Genomic DNA, 13,353 nt, shown 5'->3' on the forward strand with positions numbered 1-13,353 from the left:
CCTGCAAGTGTAAATGAGCCATGTCACGGGATCGACTGATTATCTTAAATTGGTCGTTAGTGTAGCTATTGACACACTCAGGGTTGTTCGGCAGGTGCTGTCCAATCACAGACCCATATCTCATAGTGGATAATATAGCTCCCCCAGCATGGTGCCTCACAGGATTCTCATTCCATGAATATCAATGAGCTTCGGTGAGATGAACTCAGGAGAGTTGAGGTGTGTGCAGAGTCACTTGGTGTGTTTAAACCGTGTTGTGATAGGTAGCTGCATTCCTGGCTTCTTATCACAGAGAAGATCTGAAGAAAATATGGAAAATCAAGGCATATAACATCCCAATGCCCTGGCAGCATGGCAACACTCATGAGTCAAGGCACACGGATGGAAAAAACATAAGTGATAACTAAATGTGTCTAGAGAATGAGCCAGGTTTTGAGAGATTCATCCTCTCAAACATGATTTCCCAGCATTGACTCACTAATAATCTGGAGGAATGTTTTGATATAGATAAAAGGTTCAACTCTGACTATAACCTGGCAGTTGAATGTTAAATAACCCCATCCGGCTGTTTACAAGAGACAAGAGTATTGGATTCTGAGATCCTGGAAAGAATAAGGTCTAAAAATGTTATGATAATCTTTCTGTCAATGCAAAAACAGAAACAGAAATACCTGGAAAAACTCAGCAGGTCTGGCAGCATTGGCGGAGAGGGATACAGTTGACGTTTCAAGTCCTCATGACCCTTCAACAGAACATCCCATTCTGCTGAAGGGTCATGAGGACTCAAAACGTCAACTCTACTCCTCTCTGCCGATGCTGCCAGACCTGCTGAGTTTTTCTAGGTATTTCTGTTTCTGTTTTTGTTTTGGATTTCCAGCATCCGCAGTTTTTTGATTTTATTTCTGTCAATGCATTGTGTTTCATTGTTATCTTTCCCATATTGAGATGGTTAATGTATGTTCCAGTGTTGAGATTCTGTGCAATCAGTGTCAGAAAGCCAGTTTCCTGTAGGGTAGGTTCTGGCTGGACTGTCGATGCAAAAGACACCATTGCTGTGCCCTGCTTAAACTCCGGCAAACCTTGTGCACCCTCGGTGGTCCTGAAATCATAAGAGCATAGGAACAGGAGCAGACCATTCAGCCCCTTAAGCCGGCTGCTCCATTCAGTTAGATCATGGCCAGGATTCCCCGGCCCTGTTGTGGGTGAGAACTGCTGCAGGGGATTCGACAGCTCAGCCAAAAGTCCACTGGCTTTCAGCAGGAATGATGGATCCCAGTAGTGGGTGGGGCAAGAAAATCCCACCCCCTGTGTGATCATCAACCTGGTGCTGCTGACCAGGGTTGAAGGGGTTTGGTAACTAGGATATGTCCCTGTTTGTACAGAGATAACACTCCATCAGGCTAAAGATACAGTTTTTCTATCCTGAGACTCGAAAACAGAACAATGGCTTTCTGTATCAGCTGCAGATTTCTAGATACTCACATCAATCAGAAGGTTGTTGATTCAGTGCTCATTAAAGAGAATTAAACCCATAACTCAGGCTTCAATTCAATATTGAGGGAGTGCTGCACTATTGGAGGTTCAGTGCTGAGGGAGTGTTGCACTGTCGGAGGGTCAGTGCTGAGGGAGTGCTGCACTGTCAGAGGTGCCTTTTTGCAGATTCAGAGTTGGGGCTCCTGAAGCAAAGTTTTCTCTCTGAGATGGCCCTATCCCTCCATTCATTTTCAGCCCAAAGACAGTAACAATTCCATTTGCTAATGTCTGTATCTGAAGAAGAGTCATACGGACTCGAAATGTTAACTCTGTTTCCCTCTCCACAGAAGCTGTCAGACATGCTGAGTTCTTCCAGCATCTTCTGTTTTTGTAACAATTCCATTAACTTGTTTTGCATCAATGATTGCACAATGTTCAGCACCATTCCCGACTCCTCAGATACTGAAGCAGTCCATGTCCAAATGCAGCAAGACCTGGACAATATCCAGGCTTGGGCTGACAAGTGACAAGTAACATTTGCGCCACAAAAGTGCCAGGTAATGACCATCTCCGACAAGTGAGAATCTAACCATCACCCCTTGACATTCAATGGCATTACCATCACTGAATCCCCCACTATCAACATCCTGGGGGTTACCATTGACCAGAAACTGAACTGGACCAGCCATATAAATACCGTGGTTACAAGAGCAGGTCAGAGGCTGGGAATCTGTGATGAGTAACTCACCTCCTGACTCCCCAAATCCTGTCCACCATCTACAAGGCACAAGTCAGGAGTGTGATGGAATGAGTGCAGCTCCAGCAACACTCAAGAAGCTCAATACCATCCAGGACAAAGCAGCCCTCTTAATGGCACCCCATCCAGAAACATTCACTCCCTCCACCACCGACGCACAGTAGCAGCAGTGTGTGTACCATCTATAAGATGCACTGCTGGAACTCACCAAGGCTCCTTAGACAGCAACTTCCAAACCCACAACCTCTACCATCTAGAAGGACAAGGGCAGCAGATAGATGGGAACACCACCACCTGCAAGTTCCCCTCCAAGTCACTCACCATCCTGACTTGGAAATATATTGGCCGTTCCTTCACTGTTGCTGGGTCAAAATCCCTCCCTAATAGCACTGTGGGTGTACCTACACCACATGGACTGCAGCGGCTCAAGAAGGCAGCTCACCACCACCTTCTCAAGGGCAATTAGGGATGGGTAATAAATGCTGGCCTAGCCAGCGACTCCCATATCCTGTAAATGAATCAAAGACAGAGTGAGGACCCCTTTTACTAAATTTAGATGGCGTAGAAAAATACACTGCCTCATGCTGCCAGAGCTCAGTTTACGATGCCTGTCTAGATACTTTAGGGTTGTCTGAGTTAGTGCTGTGAGAGTTTGTTGACTCTGGATCTATCAGTAAATCATTGGCACACTGGCTCTGATTATCCATCTAGCGAGCAAAGATTAACCGTACATAAGAAGCAGAGAGACACAGAGACAGAAAAAGAGAGAGAAAAAGACAGAGACAGAGATAGAAAGAGAGAGAGTCAGAGACAGAAAGGGACAAAGAGAGAGATAGAGAGATTCAGAGTAACACAGAGAAAGACAGAGACAGAGAGCAACAGCGAGACACAGGTAGAGACCAGTGACAAAAAGAGACAGGGACAGGGAGAGAATCAGAGAGACACAGAGACACAGAGGGAGAGAGACAGAGAGATCCAGACAGACAGCGAGAGAGAGAGTCAGTGCAATGCAGAGATAGAGACAGAGAGACACACAGAGAGAGGCAGAGACACAGAGACAAAGGGAGACAAAAGGAGAGAAAGAGACAGGGACAGAGAGAGATAGAAAGAGAAGGAGAGACATACAGAAACAAACATAGTGAGAGAGAGAGAGTCAAAGAGGATAAAGAGAAAAGGCAAGATTGGCAGAGAGAGAAAATGGGAAGGGAGAAGAATGGAAGACAGACAAAAGGGGAAGATAGGGAGAGAGAAAAAGAGGCAACAGAGAGGGAAATAGAGATGGGGTGGGGAAAGCGAGAAACTTAGAGAGACAGACAGACAGAAAGGGCAAAAGAGCCAGGAGTATATTAAAAAGGTGAGAGAGAGAGAGAGAGAAAGAGACAAGGAGAGTCAGAAAGAGAGAAACCAAATGAGGAAGAAGGAGGAATAGAGAGTGAGGGAGAGATAGAGAGTGAAAAAAGGACAGAATACCACAGCAAAAATAAAAATACCTGGAAAACCTCAGTAGGTTTGGCAGCATCTGCGGAGAGGGACACAGTTAACGTTTCGAGTCTGTATGACTCTTGATTGTTTTGGGATACAGTGCTTGATGGAAAGGTATATCTTGGCGCAGAGCAAGAATATGTTTTGTACATTGAGCGCACTTGGTATCTGAAGCAGAGCAACAGCCTGGCCAGCATTTAGCTGATGGCCCCTATGACCCACCCATGCCCCCCTTCTGCTATACAACTGCTGCCTGAGTGTTGGAATCTGACAGTGGCCAAATATCAGAGTGAATTTGGTGGCAATGTTTATACTTTGACTTTTGATGCAAAGCAGATGTCCATTCAAAATGAATCCCAAATGACCAACTATAAATGTGAATGAGCTTCTAGAAGCTGTCATGGGTTATTGAGAAGAACTTTATCTTTGAGCCTTTCACACTGACTACCCTTCTCTGTGAGGTCTCCTGGGGAATCCTGCTGATAAGAGTATATAATGTTATCAAAGAAGCCTTGGTTAGTGAAGTCACTTTGAACTATTTGTACAACGAGCCTGTTTTGTGACCCTCGACCTTTACCAGCTTTGTGGGGGAGGGGGGGGTGGAGAATGGTGGGGGAGGGGAACCTTGAGCAATCCACGGTTGGTTTAACAATGAGTTGGATTATTCTCTCTATCCGTTCCTTTTCATCTGCCTTTCTCCATTGCTCTCTCTAATCTTACAATTTAGACTTTATCTTATCCCATTTAATTCTCCTTCAAGTTGGTTAAGGGGGTATTTAATAGAGATTTTCAAATTCTTGATAGAGTAAATAAGGAGAAACTGTTTCCAGTGGCAGGAGGGTCAGTAATCTCAGCCTGATACCAGAGGGACACAGATTTTCGGAGGGGGTGATGATGGGAACTTATTTTCACAGCAAGTTGCTGTGATCTGGAAGGCGCTGCCTGAAAGGGCGGTGGGAGCAGATTCAATAATAGTTTTCAAAAGGAGATTGGATGAATATTTGAAGGGGAAACATTTGCAGGAGAAGGGGAGAAAGCAGGGGGAGAGTGGGACAATAGATCTTTCACACAGTCAGAACAGGCACAATGTGCAAATTGGCTGCTGTGTTTTCCACAATACAACAGTGACTAAACTTCAAAAGGTACTTCATTTGAAGCGCTTTGGAACATCCTGAGGTCATGAAAGGAGTTAGAGAAATGAACATATTTCTTTCTGCAGCATACTAAAGCTTTTCCAAGAGTTTTGGGCCACTCGTCCAGGGCCTTAGCCTATCTTCTTGTGGTATAAGGGTCTGGCACATAAAGGGTTAACATGAGACTGAGTACAGTACCACCCAGACAGTGATGTAAGGGAACACATGACCCGCACCTAAGGGTCAGTGTAGTGTTGGACAGAGCCGTGTGTAGAAACAAGCATGGAGACAGCTCCTAGCTTGGACCTTTACTGTACCTACGTATATAGTTTCTAGTCGTTAATAAATACTTACTGTTGAACTACCTAAGACTACAAATACCTTAATAAGACCTGCTGAGCTACGCCCAACACCTTACAACACCTCTCAGCTGGTGAGGATGCTCAAGACTCGGAGTTTAGACATCGTTCCTTAAAGGAATCGTTGCAAACTGATGTAACCAAACGAGGTTAAAAGAATCTGCATCTGAAATGAGAGCCCTGGAGCCTCATTGAAACATTGCAAATGTTGGCAGGGAAAATGACATTAACTAGTTTAACAGTGATGGAAGTCCTGTGGGGTTCAGGCTTGGATCTGTGCCGGCTGCTAAACTGGTTATCACTGCAACTGCATCAGGCCCATAAAACAGGCCTGACGATGTCAAATCTGAACCCTGAGATGTTGAATCTGTGAGAAGTAACTTATTAACTCAGTAATTTTAAATGGCCCCATCCATTTTTAACCAGCTGTTGCCTTTCACACATCAAGCTTATTTTGAAAAAAAATGCAGCCCCTGCACTGTCCATATTATTCATGAAGCCATGAACCTTGACAAAATGTCACCACCCATCATTTCAGCCAGGAGTTAAGAGTGGGAACTATGAATATTAACATTTCTGTAGCCTTAGTAACTTAGAAACGATTTTTAAGATGAGAAAATAATTTGCTCTTACATTGTACCCCTCGTACTTCCTCAGAACATCCTGAAATATTTCATAGCCAATCAAAACTTCCTTACCTTTGGAATATAGACAAAAGCAGCAATTTTTCTCCAAATTTCATTTGGCTGTGAAGCATTTTGGGATGTCCTGAGTTCACAAACAGACACATACAAATTCAATACAAATACATATTTCCTTTGCTTTTCTCTGGCTTAAACGTGATACATTTTGAGTCAGGTCAGTTCCCTTCAGTATAAAAAGGGTCTATCATGTCACTATCACAGAGAGAAGCAAAGATTGATGAGAGTGAAGTGATTATGGGACTTGGGCCAGTTGTGACCTTGACTTGCGATCAACGTGGTGTGGGCCTGCAGTTACTCGGACACACAGAGTCCAGGATTAACTCATACACGTTACCCTGATTCCTGTACATCGTAATGAGGTCAGGAACAGTGCTCCAGGGAGTCACGCACTCTACATCACTCATCTTCCTCCTCTTTCTACATCCCTTGAGTAACTCTTTGAGTTTGTGTAGTATGAAGGGGGAGGCTCCCCTGCCATAAATGATTACAGGGAATAGATTGTCAACACCCCAAACCTTGGAAAATGTGCCCCACCCTCTCTCTGGGTTTTGATTCGCAAGAGATGTTAAGTTTGATTAAAACACCATCTCCTTTAAATCACTTTCTGAGCTAGAAACAGGGGCTGGAATTTTCCGGCCCCATCAGCGTCGGTGTCATGGCGGCGGGGGGGGGGGGGGGGGGGCGCAGTGTGGGGGTGGAGGGGGGTGGGGGTGCTGGAGGGGGCGGGGGGTGGAGGGGGGCGGAGGGGGGTGTGGGAGTTGGGGGGGGGTGGAGGGGGTGGGGGGTGCTGGAGGGGGCGGGGGGTGGAGGGGGGTGTGGGTGGGAGGGGTGACAATATGGCAAGAAGGTCAAACATCGGTTTCACGCCATCATGAAACCAGTTTGTGATCGTCTGCTCCGCCTGTCAATGGTGGGGCCGGGTTTCCCACTGCCACACGTCGGGAACCTAATTCCAATATCTCAGCGTCTCATTATAAGCCCCATTTGCCAGAATCATTCCCCCCATGTCAAATTTACCAGCCCTGTCAGCGTGATTTCAGAGCGATGAGCTTCATGACTGCACCTGGTGAGCTGAACTTCAAGGGGAACTCGGAGGTGAGTGCACGGAACCTTGCGCAGCGCCTGCGAGGGTCACCCATAGGACATCGAGGAAGAGGCAATAGGGTGGGAGGTTCGCTATCTCCCAGCTGCCTTTCAATGCTGTGCTGGGGCAAGGGCTCTGGACCAGAGGGATGGGTGGGGGTGGGGGTGGGGTTGGGGGCAAGGGCAAGGCAGCACAGACTGAAAGAGGTATTCGAGCCCATGTGGTTGGGCAGGTTGCTGAGGGAAGCGGCCACGAACTTGGAAAAACTTGTCAAAAGTGACCATTCTCCCACAGCTGAGACCGTTCAGCTGCAGCTCCATTGACCTGCTGGGAGTCGGAGCCTCTGAAGCTTTTCTGCCCACTCGAGCAACACAGAAGAATGAAAGTGCCACCAAATGCTCCAGAACCTTTCACCCCGCGGGCACAGACTGCAAATTAATGTGTACCTTAGGGGGCAGCAGAACAATTGGCCGACTGGACAAGTTGTAGAATCTCCTTGTGAAAGGGGCCATGGTGCAGTCACTGGTGAGGTGCTCACATCCCCTTGCAATGTCTTTATTAAGGTTTGCACCAGTGTCCCTCATGGTTCAAGCTAACAGCGCAGACTTGCAGTGTGGGTTAGGAGAATGCCTGCGCCTGAGCTGAGAGCACAGCCTGCAGTCCAGTGGCCAAAGCTGCTGCCAATCGGTCAAGTGGAGTGGGACGGAGATGGGTGGGGTTTCAGACGGCCATGAAGCGCACTACACACTGGCCATCCTAGTGGTGACCAGAACTCTCTTGTATGTGTGAAGGGGCCTTCGGACTTAAGCAAGAGAGGTTCTTCGGACACATATGCTAACCCACACGTCTCTCTCTCTGATCCTGCGGGAGGAGAACATTAGGATCATGGAGCCTGGTGATTTAGTGGGATGCCTCATGGTTCACAGGGAGCAAAGATGATGAAGAGTGCGCCGGAGGTGCCTGGCTTGGCAAAGGGAGGAGCATCTCCCTCAAGAGGAAGGGGTGACAGGGCCTGCTGCATATGCTGCTGAAGATCCACAGAGAGCCGTCGCTCAGAGGCAACTCACTAGACCCAGGGTCTATGTGTCATTCCTGTAGATGACTGAGAACCGGTGTCACCAAAGACAGCACATGTCTAGGGAACTGATCGGTCACATATGCCACCTGCTGCAGGATTTGGGGACATGGGGACATGGTGGGTGCGATGCTCAATTTTTACGCCAGTGACTCCTTCCAGGGCTCCATAGATGACCTGTGCCGGATCTCGCAAGCCTCCACGCACAAGCTAAACTTGGGGACAGCAAGTTTCCTCCTGTTGGCAGCCATGACTTTGCAGCAGTTTCCAATCACTCAGAGAGAGAGAGCTCTGTGCAGGGGCCCCCTTTAAATACAGCACCCAGATTACTGAAGGCCTGGGGTGAAGGTGGGATGGGTGCATCAGAGGCTGACCCAGAGGCGATCCAGTGTGTTTCCCGGGAATGCATTATTAATGAGGCAGGAGGTGCCGGGAATTGGACGATGAAGTGCGAAAAGCCACCAGCATGACCAGTGGGTAACCCGGCTTTCTCTCGCCCGCTACCACACTTTGTGCAAATCTGGGATGATTCCATCCAGGGAGTTGGCAAAGGAGCAATGATAAGGCTGTAATGGAAGGGAGCAAATTTAGATTGAGCGAGTTGCATTTTGTAATTTGCCATATGTGCTGTATTAAAGATTCTAAGCTCAGAAGGAGGCCACTCAGCTCATTGTGCATGGAGCAGTTCTAGCTCATTAACCAGAGCTGCTCTTTCCCTTATCCTTCCATATTCCATCTGTACAAGCTCTTGTCCAATTCTCCTTTAGACAATTCTTCTCAGAAGCTCTCTGTGATTCAACATTCCCAGCCCCAAAGCATCTCATCCCACTTTCCCCCTCTAGTCTCCCAGTGAGATTCGGCTGCCTTGTCACTGACTTAAAAATATGATTTTTCACTTTTAACTCTCTCCAAATGTTCATAATTTTGGAAACCTCAATTTCCTTTAACAATTCCGGATCCAGGAAGAAAAGGATCCAGTGTTTTTGAGCCTTTTTCTCTGGGCATATCCTCACAGTCCTGGTGCTTATAGCATCATAGAGTTTTACAGCATGGGAAGAGGCCCTTTGGCCCATCCTGTCCGTGCCAGCCATCAAGCACCTATTATTCTAAACCCATTTTCCAGCACTTGGCCCATAGCCCTGTATGCAATGGTGTTTCAAATGCTCATCAAAATAATTCTTAAATTTTGTGAGGGTTCCTGTCTCTACCTCGTGAATGGTCCCTGTCCCCTGTCCATTGCTTCAATATCCATCCTAGAGTGAGGTGACCATCATGCAATGCTCCAACAATCTCCTAGCCAATAGTTGGTGATTTTCCTCTTAATTATTTAGCGCAGTGGATTCTCTATCTGTTGTAGAACCTGTCTGATTTCAATGGGATGAAATTGAATGGGCTCAAGGATGGTCAAACAAAACCCTCACTGGATTAATCATCAGACACAAATGACCCAGTTTTGTAATTTGGGTGGGACTTCTGGCCCCGGTCACTGCTGGGACCATCCAGTCCCACTGCAGCCCTGCAGCAGCTCCTGCATGATGGGGTTGGAAAATCCCGGCCATGGCATTTACAGCACAGGAACAGGCCATTCAGCCCAGCTGCCTGTGCTGGTATTTATACTCCACACGAGCCTCCTCCCACCCTACTTCATCTCACCCTATCAGCATACCCTTCTACTCCTTTCTCCTTCACGCATTTATCCAGCTTCTCCTTAAACGTATCTATATTAGTCACCTCAACTGGGAGCGGGTTCCGCACTCTCACCACTCTCTGGGTAAAGAAATTTCTCCTGAATTTCCTACTGGGTTTATTTGTGACTATTTTACATGGATGGTCCCTAGTTCTGGTCTGTAACACAGGCAGAATCATCTTCTCTATGCCTAACCCCGTCAAACCCCATTATAATTTTAAAGACAAAAACAGAATTACCTGGAAAAACTCAGCAGGTCTGGCAGCATCGGCGGAGAAGAAAAGAGTTGACGTTTCGAGTCCTCATGACCCGATGAGGACTCGAAACGTCAACTCTTTTCTTCTCCGCCGATGCTGCCAGACCTGCTGAGTTTTTCCAGGTAATTCTGTTTTTGTTTTGGATTTCCAGCATCCGCAGTTTTTTGTTTTTAATTTTAAAGACTTTGATTCCATTGCCCCTCAATCTTCTCTTTACTAGAGAAAAGAGTCCCAGTCTATTTGCTGCAGCCATTCAAGTATCATTTCCTTTTGTATGGAACATTCCAAAACCTAGAATCTGATTCATGGCATGTTAGCAGTCTCAGTGTTTCTAGCTGTAGAAGCTGAGTCCGAACAGGGCACCCGCTGAACTGACTATTGGCTGGCGCAGTGATTGAGACTTGGCTGACTTCAGGGGCTGGACAGAAAGAGCTGGTGAAGACTCAGGGGACAGAACTGTGGGAAAAGGTCAGATGCCATAAAGTTTTGAACGTCTAGATGTTTTGTTAAAATAAACAGATAGAAGTGTTGACATTATTGGGAGGTCATGGTAGGTTTTGGAGGATGGTCCCATTAAAGCATGTTTTCTTCCCAAAATTTCACTGGGAATTGGTGGTTACAGAAAACTCCTGACATGGAAACATTGGGAAGCCTCAAAACAGTCAGTAGACGGATTAATGTGAGCGAGGTTTACTGAGCCCACCAGAACTCTTCAAACTGTCTCTAGAAATGGATGAGAATTAATCAATTCAGTGGTTAATTTAAAAATCTTATCCTCTTTTTTAAATCCCTCCATGGCCTCACCCCCTCTCTACCTCTGTAATTGCCACCAGCCCCACAACTCTCTGAGATCTCTGCAGCCCTCCATTTCTGGTTTCTTGATCATTGCCAAGTTCCACTATTGGCAGGAATGTCTCCAGCTGCCTAGGCCCTAAGCTCTGGAATTTCCTCCCTAAACCTCTCCTGGAGATTAATTGCCCATCCCTGGAGACTCCAGGACAATCCAGGAGGGTTGACAGCCTGCAGTCTGCACTGCTCTATGTAAACATGTGTTTTACTGCTCTCTTCAATTTCTGGAGTAGAGTAAACCTGATCTTCATCACCATCACCAGAAGAAATGTGAGGACAGATATCAACACAATGAAACTTGTGCGAGTCTGACACTCAGACTAACCTTGCACCAAGATTACCCACAGAGAGGCTGGGGAGGGAAACCACCCCAAACAAGGTAGTCTGTAGCTTTGTCTAATAATGTAGAACAGACATTAGCGAATTGGAAGGCCCCCTTACATCTCTCCTGATCTTTAATGCAGAGAATTTACAGAACAGGAACAGGTCCAAGCTGGTCTTCATGCTCCACACAAGCCTCGATCCAATTGGAAACATCATCTCCACATGTACCCATCCAACCCGTTTATAAAGACCTCGATCGGGTCACCTATCAGTCTGTTTTCTAAAGACCCCCAGCCTGTTCAATCTTTCCCGATTGTCAATTCCTTTGATTTCAATGGGACTGAAAATGGGGGGAGATTTGAAAGGGACAGCAGATTCACGATTGTCCATTTTACACTTTGTACAAAAGCAAAATGACCCTTAACGTGTGGAAATTTAGTGATGACGGTTCTAACAGTTTGTCACATCTGCAAACAAAGCTTTATCCACTGGGTCATTACAGAACGTTGATGAAGGTCAAATATACACCTGGAATCCGAAAGTCTCGGGCCCTGACCCTAAAGCAGCCAGAGCGGCTGTCTGGAATGTACAATATTAATCATTGATTTCCTAAGATCCCCTCACACTGTGTGGGAGCAAGTGTTGAAAACACTTATGTCATTTCCATATTGAAGAGTTCACAGGCGATTAAGTCAGGACCAGCCAATTTTAACAGTAATGCAGCTCAGTTGATCAGTAACCAGAGGACACAGATTTAAAACAATCTGCAAAAGAACCCAGGGGGTGGAGGGAAATGAGGGGAATTTTTTACGCAGTGAGTTGCTGTGATCTGGAATGTGCTGCCTGAAAGGGCGGTGGAAGCAGATTCAATAGAAACTTTCAAAAGGAAATTGGATAAATATTTGAAAAGGGAAAAAAAAATCACAGAGAGAGGGGGTCTAATCAGATAGCCCCTTCAAAGAGCCAGCACAGGCATGATGGGCTAAATGGCCTCCTTCAGTGCAGTGAGATTCTCTGATTCTGTTCCTGTCAAGAATTAGAGAAGATTCTATTGATGATAAAAACGTCAGAACATTCGTGTCCTTGTGTATTAGCTCAAAGAGCTTTTGACTAAACGAGGCAATTCAGAATGAGAGGTGAAAGGGTGAAAATCATGCCTGGAATTGCGTGTAGTGTTCTGGTCTCTTTATCTAAGGAAGGATACACTTGCCTTGGAAAGAGTGCAGCAAAGCTTCACTGGATTGATGCTGGGATGAGGAGAGCCTGACTCATTATGAGGCAGCTCCATTGGGACATGGCCAGCATTTCCACTCCCCAATCTCTGGATGTACATGAGCAAGTGTTTGTTGAGGTAACTGCAGAGATTTTTATTCTTTTGCATTTTGTCCCCTGTTCCAGCTGCTTAGATAGGCAACATTTGTTCCAACCTTTCCTGCAGTTTGGCTGCGGACCCCAGCTTTGCTCTGGTTCCTTGTTTGTAGGTAAGGGGGATTAGAGGGGATGAGTACTCACACCAGGATTTCCAGCCCCACAGGGCCGCTAAGGCTATCCCAGGCCACACGGGGGCTGGTAACTCTGTGTCCAGTGCAGTCCAACCTCCTGAGGTTCATTCACAGCCATCAAGGAATTCTCTCAAAGACTGAGAGACAGTGGAAGCAGTTTGAATAACAACTTCCCCAGGGGATTGGATAAAGTGGAGGAGTTCCTCTGGGTAGTGTCCTTGGCCCAACCAAGGCTACTTCATCAATGATCTTCTCTCCATTATAATGTCAGAATGGGGATGTTCGCTGATGATTGCACAATGTTCAGCACCATTCGCAACTCCTCAGATACTGAAGCAGTCCATGTCCAAATGCAGCAAGACCTAGACAATATCCAGTCTTGAGCTGACAAGTGGCAAGTAATATTCGCACCACACATGTGCCAGGCAATGACCATCTCCAACAAGAGAGAATCTAATCATCGTCCCTTGACCTTCAATGGCAGTACCATCACTGAATCCCCCACTATCAACATCCTGTGGGTTACCATTGACCAGAAACTGAACTGAACTAGCCATATAAATGCTGTGGCTACAAGAGCAGGACAGAGGCTGGGAATCGTGTGATGAGTAACTCACCTCCTGACTCCCCAAAGCCTGTCCACCATCTACAAGGCACAAGTCAGGAG

At 46.5% G+C, this 13,353-nt stretch overlaps 1 protein-coding gene across 1 annotated transcript in view; it reads left to right on the forward strand.

Annotated features, from left to right (window-relative positions):
• The window catches only part of LOC121283943 (collagen alpha-6(IV) chain-like), a 254,424-nt gene that overhangs the window by 39,073 nt on the left and 201,998 nt on the right, over positions 1 to 13,353 (forward strand). The window lies entirely within an intron of this gene.

Source organism: Carcharodon carcharias, chromosome 11 (genome assembly GCF_017639515.1).
Source record: "Carcharodon carcharias isolate sCarCar2 chromosome 11, sCarCar2.pri, whole genome shotgun sequence".
Lineage (NCBI taxonomy): Eukaryota > Metazoa > Chordata > Chondrichthyes > Lamniformes > Lamnidae > Carcharodon > Carcharodon carcharias.